We start from the raw sequence: 9,168 nt of genomic DNA, 5'->3' as shown, positions 1-9,168 counted from the left end.
CTCTTCCCCCCCCCTTCCGGGGGGGGGGGGGTGGGGGGGGGCCCCCCCCCCCCCCCCCCCCCCCCCACCGCAAGGCAGGCGAGGGTAGGTGAAACAGTGTCTCCACCGTCCGGGTTTCAGAACACAGGCTCTTTGACAAAAGGCGCCCCAGGAGGAAATGTGACACCTCGGAGGCCTTACGAAATGGTTCCAGTAGAAATTTAAGTGAGTGATAACATAGAGCACATGCACAAAGTCACTCGCAGTTCTCAACGTGGAGGTGAGAGTGGTGTGTGCCTGCGCTGAGCAGCTGGCTTAAATACTGGTTCTGGGAAGCAGAATGGTGCCTCACCTGATATTAATAGGTAAAGCATAATAAATAAATGAATATCTGGTGTGAAATCCTCCCACACACACTGTGCAAGGAGAATTTTCCCATTCGTTTTAAGGATTTCAGAGTTTTTGCTGTCATCTTCTCCTCTACTGGGTTTTTCTCATTCATTTTTTTCCGAGTGTTGCAGAGCTGAATGGCAAAATGAAGGACATAAAAACCTACCAAGTAAAATAAAACAGAAGTAACACTGCTGCGCAATGTTTGACATGGGTTTTGGTTTCAGTTGTGAGCCACACAGGGAAATGTGTTGGGCTTCAAAGCAGGCCTCATCAGGTGTAATCCCGCATGGCCTCCGCTCCAGAGTTGGGGCAAACTAATGGCCGCTGTCCCATTGGGCACTGGAGGTGTGGCTTCCTCAGAGGCAGCTGTATCGGCTTCGGAGGATGCAAACGGCTTGAGGCAGGCGAGAATCTGGTTCTTCAGACTCTCCTCTAGGCAATGTTGCCCTTGCTGTGCAAAATCGTTATCAGTGCGCTTGTCGTGAGACATTTCCTCCTGTGCAGAGAACAGAGCCAGGCTCTGGACCAGGGGAGACCCCATTTTAAGAGGGCTTACTGCTAGACATCACCGGTGCCTGGGCTGTGGGTAGCTTTCTGCCCTGGGTGGGTGTCTCCAGCGATTTCCTGGGTGCCTCGTAACTGGCATCCTTCAGAAGTGGGTGAAAAAAGGTGTTGATACGCTTTAACCTTTATTTTCTAAACAGCGATTACCTCTGTTTTGGTTTTGTTCCTCTTTGCTTTCCTTCTTACTTATTCCTGACAACTTTGTTGCAACTCACAGTGTATTTTTAGCAGCCGCGTCGGTAGTTTTCTATGTGGGTGGCTTATGGAATTAATCTTGGTAATATTTGTAAATTGCACCTCGCCACCGGTGCCGCTGCTGGAGCTCGGCGCAGGCAGGGACCTGCCTGTGCACCGTCCTTGTCACACGAGGGGCCGGGAAGCCTGAAACTCTGACCCCGCACGTGTCACGGATCAGGTCCCGTTTAACACCAGGAACAGGCCAGCCCTGCTGGGATTTGAATGCATCCTCAAATCTTGTTTAAGCGCACAAAACTTGCTCATCGGGGAGGCAGCACCAGTGAGGCGACGTAAAGGTCTTTACCCCAAAGTTCGTGCAGAGACATGATAACTTGGAGGCACTTCCTGTTTATGAATTAATAACCAGAACTTAAGCTAAGTCAATGCTGGGACCAAAAGCGTAAGTTTTTATTAGCTCAAGATATGGTTAAAACCAGGATAGCAGGAAGCCCCCTCCAGTTATAATGATTGTTTTTATCATACTCCCGCATCTAGCGATTAAATGGGGTTGAGATGTAATGGGTGAAAAATGCTGTTTTATTTTCGGAAGCGGAAAGAGCGCTGCTGGGACCAGGGTCCGGGGCGAGCAGGGAAACAATGCGTTTGGACAAAGAGGCAAGCACAGTTACTCGCCACAGTCATCAGCCCTTGGACGCCATGCAACGCGTTCATCTGCATGGCTGTAACAGGTGGGGAAAACCCTGTTGGCTTTGGCTGGACATCTCAGCTGGCCTGGCAAATGAAGTAATTTTGATTTTCCCGTGCCTCGGTTTCCCCATTTACCCAGTGGTTGCTATTTACCGCCCATTTTCACACGGTGCTTTGAAACCACTGGATGTGGTTTCATCCAGACTGGGTAAGAGCTGGCTATGGACCCTGATGAGTGTAGGTCTTCCACGGATGAGGGACAGCCCAGAGACCTCCTTGATGCCTGTGGAGGTTTTGAACTCTTGTCAACCCCTGGAAGTTAGACCATTTATTCGGAGGCAGATAACGTACTTGGGTGGCTAAACGAGTAAGCCTCATTTTTGGCCACATCGCAGCAATGGCCTGTAAAAGTATGTGGATATTTGGTCAGGAGGAAAGTTCTGGGAAGTCAAATCATGGAAGGATTAGTGACCTGGGCGTGGAGGTAAATCCCTGTCCCGACTGTGGGCCTCACCAGGTGGGTCCCAGATGATGATGTTAGAGCAGTCCTGCCAGATGGCGAGGTCAAGGGCAAGTTCAGCCACCTTCTGCTCAGACTGGGCTGAGACACGGGTATGAGGCAGATTAGACCACTTAGGTGCAGGAGTCGAGGCAACTGGGACAGCGCATACCTTGGGCAAGACTCCCGAGAAGGGGAGTTTGCAAAGGCATTCAGTGGTGGGCTGACAGCTATTGCGGTGTCCTCATCCCTGTGTCTGTAGAGGTTGGGTAGGCCGAGTCTGGATGTTTTTGAAGGTTCCACCCTTTCCCTCTCTGATCCCAAATTAAGAAGATATTTTAAGGTCTGTGCCTAAATTTAAGCTCACAGGCAGTGCTGCTGACTTCATTAGAATTGTTTATGTCTTTAAAGCTGGCCATACGCTGAAGTACCTTTCTGACTCATGGCCTCTGTAGCTTAATCAGTCCATTTATAAAAATGAGGTTGTTTCCTCACCCTTACTAGGAAATCTCTGCCCTCTGAATGTGAAATATTATTTATAGGGCTTTTTCTTGCTTTTGGAAGGTTAACTGGTGGATAACAAGAAGTGAGAATTAAACGCTATTTAGAGAAAAGGTTGTTTCTTCAGCTGTTTACATACCCTAATATGGACCTAGGTGTTTAACAGGAGGCCTTCTCTTTTGAAACTATTCCCCCTAGCAGTACAGAGTTCAGCTTTTGTTTTGAAAATAAACCCAGGTGATAATTTCACTCCAGATAAGGCATTTAGCAATTTGTCTGTCATGGGGGAAGAGCAGAGACATGTTACTGCTTCTCCCCATTTACAGCACAGAGCACACCTGAATCCTCCCTCATTTGGCCACATCAGCAACTGAGGTCCTTCCTCTGGAAAGCACAAGTGCATGTATTGTGGGACCACTCTTGAATTCAGGTAGCCTTCTGAACTGGGTAATTTTGATGGTAGAAATCAGTCTTCTAAGGCTTCCCCGCACAGGTGAGCAGAGGAGCAGCCCCCATCTCCATAAGCTGGCAAAGGCGTCACCTCATCTCAAAATACCTTGGAGAGTCTGGAGTCAGGGCTAAAAGAATTAAAAAGCTATACGATTAGAATTTATTTATTTAGTGGAAGTATTAATAAGCTGTAATAGTGTGTGTTTATACAGTGCTGTGTATGTTCAAGGTGCTATATAAAGAGTGGCTGTCTGATCAAGCCACTGACAGAATGATGCCGAGGAATGGAGTCTTTACTTATTCGCGGGGGGGAATACAAAATAGCCAGTGGGAGGCAAGCGTCCTCGAGATGTGAGCCCCTCGAGCTGCTCCTGGGCTCGACTGATTTCAGGGATGGTAGTGTAGATCAGCAGCAGTGCCACTGAAACCCGGGGAGCTACGCGGTGGGAAGCACCGTCTCCATGCAGTGAGCCTTAGCCCATCTGCGTCGCCTTCTGGAGGGAGAGGGAGTTTTATGCTGGGTGAAGGATGGCATAGTTTGCTCCCTTGGTTTTCTTCAGCATTTCCCACTCAATGGGACATTTGCCTGGGGAAGCTGAAGCTCACTCTTTATTCACGCCTCATTCTCTGTGCTGCTCACCTTCCAGGGCCTGTGCTGACATCTGTCTCTGGAAGGATGAAGTAAGAACAATCGCTTACAGCTCCTACCCTGAAAAGCAGGAAAGGTCACCCCGCAAGGCAGTGGTATTTGCCAGAGATACTTAGGAAACTCAGAAGGGCAGCTGTCTTCTCTGTTCATTATAACCTTTAATCCTTAAAGGCATTAGCAAGACCTGGAACAATGGTGTTACATAGCAGTACCCTGCAGGCTAACGTCTCCTCCAATTCTAAACGCTGACAGGTTTATCTTGGTCTGTGGGCTATACTGAAATAAGAAACTTAGCTCCCATCAAAATCATTGAAATCATAGGTAGCAGGCATAGGAAAGACTTCAAAAAGTTTTTCAAAGCAGGATGTACTATACCAAATGCGTGCTTGTCCAGCATGTTCCCTAACACGCTTGTCCAGCGTATTCCCCATGTATGGAGGGTCCACAGCCTGCCCAGGCTGTCATCGCTGCCTTTAGCTATCTTTGTCGTTAAAAAGATTTTACCTCCTCTGTAACTCCGCTCTGCTTTGCTTGCTGGGATTCCTTGTCCTGTCGACAGTGGGTGTGGGAAAACTATTCCTGCCTCTTTGCCATGTCTCTCCTTGGCTTTATGTTCCTCAGGCTAGATACTATCTCAAACACATCCTTCAGCTTTCTCCCGTATCTTGTTTTTTGCAGCTCCGACCATCTTCCTGCTTCTCTGTGTTCCCCTTCAGCTAGTCCACCTCTCTCTTGAATCGCACTGCTAGAGCACAGCGCTTTACCTGGGGTCCTGCGCTGGCCAAGTAGAGCAGAAGCATTCCTTCCCGTCTCTTACAGGCAGTGCTCCTGTTTGGTTTCACTTTTGCACCATGACATCTTTCATCTGTGTGTAGCTTGTGATGTGCCGTGGGTCCCAGATCCTGTCCAAGAGGTCTGACACCTCGTGAGCCATTTTCTATCCTGTATGTGTGGAACTAGCCTTTCCTACCTAAGTATATGATTTTCTTATTTGTCCCATTTGAATTTCATCCTGTACCTTTCAATTTGTTGGGATTGTTTTGAATTCTAATCTAATTCCCCTGACTTTGCAGTCCCTTCCTGCTTGGTGTCACCTGCCAATTTAAAAAAAGCATAATCTGTTTCTTTACCAAGATCAGCTTTGTTTTCCACTCCGCAGTCCCAAATAGAAAGCACAGAAGAGAATAGTTTGTTTCATAAAAAATAGGAACAGAACCTTGCCCCCAAAATATTAAAGAAACTGACAAAACCACAAAACACTTGGCATTGTTTTCACACCTCCTATTCTTTTACTCTCCTTTGGTGCTTTTTAAGTATTCCTAAGAACAGTTGTATTTGCTATAGTAGCGCCAGTGCCAAACAAAAGCAGGACCTTACTGCACTAGGCATGACATTGACATGAAGGGGTAGATAGTTCCCACCCCAAAGGGTTTGCATTTTATGTAGAAGAAGACACAGGAGGGTGTATTACACAAACCAGCTGGGCTCTTTGGGGAGAGGAAATCACAATGTGTGGGTTTCCTTAAACATTTTTTGACAGGGGTTTGTTCGGGGAAGGGAAGGGTGGGCTGGAGGTTGAGAAGAAGTAAGGAAATAGGTCAGGAACAAGAGAGAAGAGGATGAGAGAGACAGGTGGGGAAGGAAGGTGAAGGCAAGTGACTGTAACAGGAGAGAGGGAGGTGATCCCTGAGAAGTACAGAGGCTGAGGCTGTCACAGCCAAGGCCGGCAGGAACAGAAAGTTGGGTGGATTGCTGAAGATCCTGGCTTGGACTGTTTCTGCAGCTGCCCTTACTGACTTCAGTCTCTCCAGTTTTTTTCCTTGCAGTTGTCTCTAACATCTTTGGAAGGGAAGGTGGGCGAGTTCAGGAGATACCACCTATATCCTAATGCTCATAGGCGGGATGGAGAGTCTGCCTGGGGATTCCCCTGCTGGAGCTAAGATCAGAGGCAAAACTGATGCTACAGCATTCCTGTAAGATCTCTGATCCTGCTCTCCATGCTCAGGAAATTCTGATGGGGCAGAGATTAGCTGAAACACCAGCACTTTCCATTGATCTGAGATCCTTGTGGTTTCCTCCCTCGCTGCCATTGCCCTTCCCATGACGAAGGCAGCTATGCAGGAAGAATTTGATCTGCCATCCTCCCTTTTCCCCCTCGGCAGGCCCCGCATGCTGAATTTTCCCGCAGCCTGCACATGATGTCTTTAAGGGCACGTGTGACTGTCCCACCCTCTGTCCCTATGTCTGCCTTACTCTCAACATCAGTCCAGGTGACCGAAATGGGTACGAGCGCGGAGGCACAGTCATCAGTGCTTGAGCTCATGGGTGAGAACCGCATGTGCATCATGCTGCACATGGATGTGCGTGGCCTGAAGGCTGGGTGTTTTGAGCGTATGAGCCTCAACACACTGTTCTCTCTAGTAGCAGGTCAGGTATGTCAGTACGTTTGGCAGCGAGTCTGTAAGATTATGGTTTTTCTCTTGGGTGAAGACAGCAAGGAAAGCTCTTTTTTTGCTTATAGTTTGGGGTCAGGGCGTTTATTTGCTACTGGATGTGATCCAGTGGATTCAGTGTGTCTCTGTTTATTTTTGCTTGAAGACATGACTTTTTTTTTCCTAGTTACAGATCGTAAAGGCACACGGGATGGTGGGTAGCCAGCAAGCTCCCTAACCATTAGCTGCATTGGTGGGGTGTTACGCTAACACTTCTGGAGGGAATGTTACAGCAGACGATGGAGTGGGTTGATGGAGACTTGGACTCTAGCAGCAAGGCTCAGAAAATATCCAGTCCCAGAAAACTTGCAGAACGTTTCAGAGAAAGTTTGGTTTTTCAGGAAGCTCCTTTAGCTTTCCCAGAATATTTTTACTTGTAGGCAAAATTTGTGAGCGTTCTTTATTTTTAAAACATGGTTTATATTCTGCTCTTGTCTGCAGCAGCGCCAGCACCGTCAATGTATTTATCTTTTCACTGTTAACACTTGCTGTTCCTGGAACGTCTCCTGCTCAGCAGCTGTTTGTAGGTGGTTTTTTTTCTCTCCCATCATCATGTACCTTTCCTTCCTGTTCAAGGCATCCATAAACCTCTCGTAGTGACATCATAGCTGTTTCCATAGCAACAGATTATGATACTAGAACAGAGGATAATATCAAACAGGAGGAGGAAGAGATAAATTATGGTGTTTGTGTGCGTGTGTCTGAGGGCTTGATTATATTCCTACATCTCTTCCAAGGATGTCGTCTGCCTGGTTTCTCCTCTGTTTATCTTACATGCCTTTTAAAGGTTAGGAAAGAGCGAAGGGAAAAAAAAGATCTGGAGGTCAGAACAATACAGACGCATATTTTTGATGGTCTCTGTGTAAACCTAGTAGGCTGAGATTTATTTTTTTTATCTCAGTGGTAGCTCTCCTGTGTCTCCTGAGAGTAATCTAGTCTGGAGAAAACTTGGAGGCACAACAATCCCCTGGTGCAGTTTCACTTTTATTTTAATTATGAATTATTCGTAGCCACTAGCAGCTGGGATCCCAAGTCAAGGATCTCTGTGCTGCAAATTTTCCAAAAGATGGACAAACATGGCATGGCATTGCCCCAGAGAGCTCACAACCTGTATTGTGAGAAAGGATGCGACAGGTGCTCAAATCAGCCAGCTCTGGCATGGGGAGAAGAAGGAGGAGGAGTACCCAAAAGAAGGGTATCAGCAGAAGTATGATCTCTAGACAATGCTCCAGCCTGCCCAGAGAGTGGTTGTGGCGGAGGTGGTCTGAGCCTCACCCCAGTGTTAGCTTTTCACAGTGGTGTTTCTGGAAGTGCTGTGCCTGGTTTGTGACTATCTGCATGGTTCTTCCATGGCTTCAGGCTGTCATTCCGACAGGAGCTGACAGCAGCAGGCTTGCAGAAGGATGAGTATCCATGTTGCTCCATGCTTACATTGGTAGGAAGGCTATCTGTTTGCTTAAAGCATGAGGCTGGAGGTGAAGAACGTCCAGCTAAAATGCATGAGGTTTTATTTTCTCCTAGGCAGCATTTAGTGTTGACAAATTCCAAATAGTTTGGCAAGGATTTTCAGCAGGTCTCTGTTTTGCTTCTAAATAGCTGTAATTTCTGACCATCATTGCTACTTTCCTATTTAGATGATTGACTTCAGAAGCCGGAGAAAAATTTCCAAGAAAATCCTCTTAGATATCCTCATAACTCTGTGTGTGTGTGTGTGTGTGCAAACTTTAATCTTCCTCTTGTGGGGAGTTAAATGGCCATTGCTAGTCTTTAAAATACCCAGAGTAGGGTCATCTCTAACATGGCAAATCTCTGGTGATGCTCTTGAGCGCCCTAATGTTGACAAATACTTTTGATCCCACACTTAGGCACTCTGGTGCCTCAAGGAGGAGTGCAGGGTAGGGATCTGGGCAGAGCAGTAATCCATAATGTGTCAGCTAGCTTTAGCAATGCAATAGGGCAGAGGAGTATGTAACAGGGCTCCTTCTGTTATGGCAATTCCGTGATGTGCCGCAGGGTGAGCCCTGGGTCAGCAGCGGAGCAGTGCTGGGATTTGGTGATGCCCAGCCTCCAGCTCCCAAGGTGTCAGTGCACAGAAGCTTTCTGGCATCTGAGGGGGCTGCTAGTGGGCTTGGTGGCCATATTGAGTGAAGAGTTTTTGGTCCAACTTAGTGCCACCAGGATGGAGAGAAGTCGGCAAGTAGGAGGAATCGCATGAGTTGCTCAAACTCAGCAATGCCATTGGGGGTTAAAGCGAGCACAGAACACTTCGACAGGAATTGATAGTTAGGTCACCTTCATGGAAGCTTATTGGGAGCCAGTAGAGACCACAGAGGACTTGTTGGGTGTGCTTCCCCTGTGCAGCGCCAGCACGGCATGCTAGCCCCAGTTTCTGAGCAGGCTGACGGCGTTGTCCTGTGGGGAACACGCTTCCGCAGTCAGGCCTTGGGGTGATGGGGGCAAGGGAAACTGGAACGAGGTCTTTTGCAGAAGGAAGAAAGATCGCAACCGTTTCTCTGAAGCCAGATTAAAACAAAAGGACAGCTCTTGGCTACAGCCAGTTTGTGGACACTGTGGAGAAACCCAAGACCTCATAACTCCCCCAAGGCATGTGCCTACAAAGCAAGTGGGGATCACGTTTAGTCATGAGTACAATTATCAATTCCTTCATCTCTTCTAGCACTACCACTGGCATCACTAGAAACCTGCCTTCCCATCAAACTCCCCCTCTGCATTCTCTCAACATCAGTGTGTGTGTA

General features: G+C 47.7%; 1 protein-coding gene across 1 annotated transcript in view; it reads left to right on the top strand.

Moving 5' to 3' along the window:
• Positions 1 to 9,168, top strand: part of HIPK2 (homeodomain interacting protein kinase 2) — a 133,793-nt gene that overhangs the window by 629 nt on the left and 123,996 nt on the right. The window lies entirely within an intron of this gene.

This window comes from Aptenodytes forsteri, unplaced genomic scaffold, assembly GCF_000699145.1.
Source record: "Aptenodytes forsteri isolate BGI_AS27 unplaced genomic scaffold, ASM69914v1 Scaffold56, whole genome shotgun sequence".
NCBI lineage: Eukaryota > Metazoa > Chordata > Aves > Sphenisciformes > Spheniscidae > Aptenodytes > Aptenodytes forsteri.
The sequence above is the reverse complement of the archived record's forward strand: the minus strand, read 5'-3'. Positions and strand labels throughout refer to the sequence as shown.